Source organism: Eucalyptus grandis, chromosome 7 (assembly GCF_016545825.1).
Source record: "Eucalyptus grandis isolate ANBG69807.140 chromosome 7, ASM1654582v1, whole genome shotgun sequence".
Classification (NCBI taxonomy): Eukaryota; Viridiplantae; Streptophyta; class Magnoliopsida; order Myrtales; family Myrtaceae; genus Eucalyptus; species Eucalyptus grandis.
This window is the reverse complement of record NC_052618.1, coordinates 44,583,274-44,587,657: the sequence shown is the minus strand read 5'-3', so window position 1 is coordinate 44,587,657 and position 4,384 is coordinate 44,583,274.

Sequence of the window (4,384 nt, the reverse complement as noted above, 5' to 3'; positions counted from 1 at the left end):
TGCGGTATTTGCATCAGAGAGAGTGAAAATGGAGCTCACTTGTATGCGCCTTTGAAACAAGGGAGTGTAATCAAACGTGCTGGAAAGAACTTTTGGGTCGAGTACAAATATGAGAGATTACCCTACTACTGCTATGCATGTGGCAAACTAAGTCATTATACTACCCACTACATTGAAAATCCGGTTGATGAAGACAAAATGGAGAACCTAAGGTTTGGATTCTAGCTGAAAGCAGAAGTTAGGGAGTTTAGCCCAATTTGGAAGCTCTTTTATGAAGATAAATAGGAGGATAGGGCAGCGGAGGAATTCATACCTAAAACTCAAAACCTCTCGAACCAAATGGAGATTATCCAACCAGCATACCCCAACCTAGTCATTCAGACAAAGTTGAGAAGAGAAAGGAGATGGACAGTAAGAGTTCAGGTGGCAGTGAGGCAAGTGATAACCCCCCTTTCTTGCTACTAAAATGGCTAGATAAGGGGAAAGCTCCTATTTCCAAGATAGGAAGAAAATCTGCAGAAACAAACCAGAAAGGAGAAAGAAAAAGAGTTAAACTAAGTGCAAAAATAAAAAAAGATTCAGCCCTTATGCTCCATAAAATGATATGCAGTTATTAATTGATGAAACTCAGTTGTTAGAAACCCTTATTCAAGTGGTGAAAGGAGAGGGTCAATGGGCTTTGGTGGCTAGCTCTAATAAGCCACCAGGGTACCAATGAAAATCTTAAGTTGGAATTGTTAAGGGTTAGGCAATCCCCTGATAATTCAAAAACTCAAAGCCCTAGTGGCTCGAGAAAGGCCCAATATAGTCTTCTGAATGGAGACAAAAAATAGGGAACCAATGGTGCAAAGGATAAAGAAAATGTTTAATTACCAATTTATTTTTGTTGTGAATCCAGAAGGTATTGCTAAGGGGTTTGCGCTAATGTGGAATGGAGACATAACCTTAACAATCGATTCTTTTGCTGTTGATTTTATTAATGCTACTTGCAGATGTGAGGCAAACAAAACAATTATGAGACTTACACTAATCCATGCCCCTTATACTTTTCAGATGAGAATGAGGTTATGGGATGAACTAAGACATATCAGGTCTCGTAACTCTCTTCCTTGGGTGTGTGTAGGTGATTTTAATGAAGTACTCTACCATTGGGAGAAAGTTGGAAAAAGAATGGCAGAACATTACCGGATGCTAGCATTCCAAGAAGTTCTAAATGATTGTTCATTGATGGATTTGGAGGGAAAATGTTGTGCATTTACATGGTCAAACAATCGAGAATGAGATGATTACATCAAAGTACGACCAGACCGGGCTTTATGCAACATGGGATGGAGGGTTTCTTACCCTAAGGTTAAAGCTTTCGCTTTTCTTGTAATAGGATCTAATCATAATCCCTTATAGGTTTCGTTATCAGCTGAAAAGGTGAGACAAAGAAAGGAATTTAAATACGAAGCTTTTTGGCAGAAGACATAGAATATGAGGACATCATTAGATCAGCTTTGGTAGCATCCAATGCAGAAACAGAAACAACAAAAGGTTAAAAGAACCCTTATGGAATGGAGTAAAAAAAATTCTAAAATGCCCATAAATAGATCAAAATTCTCAAAGCTGAGTTAGTATCCATCACAAACAATCAAGAGGCTAATCATGGCAAGGGAAGAGTTCAAAGCATCAAACAAGAAATTGAACAACTATGGAAACAAGAAGAGATGTATTGGGGAATGTGTTCGAGAATCATGTGGTTGAAGTGGGGCGATAAAAACACAAAATACTTTCATGCCACAACAATACAACGTCAACAAAGAAATAAAATCCCCATGCTCTAGCTGCCAAATGGTGAGTGGTGTAGAGACACCATGGATTTAAAAGAGGTGACAGTTCAATTTTTCTTTGATTTATACAACACAGTTGGTCCCCATAATTTCTACCCAGTGATAGACCAATGCCCAACTCTAGTCCAAGAGAAGATGAATGAAGCATTGATAAAAAAAAGTTACACTACAAGAGATAAAGGATGTTGTCTTTCAATTAAAAGCCATCAAGGCTCTAGGGCTGGATGGTTGAAGTGGTCATTTTTTCCGCCATCATTGGATAGACATCCAAGAGGATCTATTGAGATTAGTAGGGGGTTTTATGGAGACAAATCAATTTAACCCAGACTTTAATAGAACCCAAATTGTCCTCATTCCAATGGTCCCAAACCCGGAAACGATGGATCAGTATAGATCAATTAGCCTATGCAATTTTACTTATAAAATTATCTCTAAGGTTTTAGCAAATCGTTTAAAGCTCCTTTTTCCAGAATTGATCGAAATGGAACAGAGTGCATTTGTTAAAGGGTGACAAATCCAGGACAACATTCTTATTGTTCAGGAGGTGCTTCACCAGCTAAGAATAAGGAAAAGAAAGAAGAAATTTCAAGTTGTGTTGAAGCTTGATATGAAGAAGGCATATGACAGAATAGAATGAGACTTTTTGAAGGCTTGTATGTTGAAGATGGGGTTTTGTCAGAAGTGGGTCTCATGGATCATGCATTGTGTGACTTTAGTCTCTTTTAGTGTCAAGTTTAACGGAGAATTGTTACTTTATTTTCAGCCATCAAGGGACTTCGTCAAGGTGATCTCCTCTCCCCTTATCTCTTCACACTAGTAGCAAATGTCTTATCCCTTCTTATGAAAAAAGCAGTTGGGGAAGGGAGAGTGAAAGGCATAAAACTAAATAGCAATTGCCCAACACTATCTCATCTCTTATTTGCGGATGACTCGATATTCCTTTTGGATGGAAAGGTGAAGGAATGCCAAAATTTGGCTGATGTTCTTAACCAATACTGCATGGCTACTGGTCAAGCAATCAATTTGAACAAGTTAGGAATATTTTTTAGTTCGGCTTGTCCTCAGACTTTAAGGAGAAACATGGTATGGAAATTGAGAGTACCAGAAATTGATAAAACGAGGAAATATCTAGGTATTCCGTCGGATTGGGGAACATCTAAAAACAAATGTTTGCTTGGATATTGGCTAGAGTGAATATGAAGGTAGAAGGATGGAAGGAAAAGTAGATGTCCAAAGCTGGGAAAGAAATTCTATTGAAAGCAGTTATTCAAGCATTACCCCAATACGCGATGTCCATCTTCAAGGTCCCAGTCTCCATCTGTAAAGCTATAAAGAAAAAAATTGCTTCCTTTTGGTGGAAGAACACCAAATCCAATGCTGGAATTCATTGGAAAAGTTGGAATATGCTGAAGATGAGGAAGGACCAGGGAGGAATGGGTTTTAGAGATCTAACCACATTCAACAAAGCAATGTTAGAAAGATAGGCTTGGCAATTGATAGAAAACCCTTCGTCTTTATGGAGTAAACTATTCAAGGGTCTCTATTTCCCTTCTACAGATTTCTATCACGCCAAGATAGGCTATGATCATCATGGGGATGGAAAAGTCTACTAAGTGGTAGAGATGCTATTTCTTGCTCAGAACTATGGGCAGTAGGTAACGGTGCATCAATTAAAATATGTGAAGATAGATGGTTAATGCGAGGCATAATCCTTGGCCCGGCTAATCGAGATGACCCCCTGATGGTAGTTGAGCTCATAGATACAAACGGTTCAACATGGAAGGAAGAAAGCCTTCAAAACTTGTTCGAAGACAAAATTGTAAGCGAAATTTTGGCCATCCCCTTACCATCAAATAGAAGGGGAGATAAATGCATTTGGATGGCGACTAAATCAGGCAATTATTCAGTAAAAAGTGGGTATAATCAACTCAAAAGTTTTGAAGACCACTCGGCCCACACATCACCCTCATCTTCATATCAAAAACCCAAAGAACCGTGGAGCAAAATTTGGAGTCTACGCACCCTCACCAAAGTTAGAGTATTTATGTGGAATTTATGTCAAAATACCCTTCTTACTAAAGAGAACCTAGCCAAAAGAAGAGTCTTACCCGGGCCGTGGTGTCCCCTATGCAAAGCGTCCCCAAATCAGCAAAACATTTGTTCTTACTCTGCCCCTAGACCCGTGAAATATGGTCAAATCACGTCCTCCAAATTAAAAAACAAAGTACAGAATTAAGGAGCATATATCGCTGGTTTATGGAGTATAAAAGCCACCGTCTCAAGCTCCCCAACTCGAAATAGTTGCCAAAGCCCTTTGGCTCATCTGGAAACAGAGGAACGCAGTAGTTTTTCGAGCAAGGAAACCAGATCCGTAAGGTGTAGTGGTTGATCTGCTCACATCACAGCAAAAATTAATGAATCAAACTCCATCTCAGCAGAAAAATACCGATCAAACTCCATCACAGCAGCAAAATATCGGGAGAAATAACGCAGAACTTGCAAGATGGAGACTGCTGGACCCGAGATGGGTGAAAATCAATGTTGATGGAGCC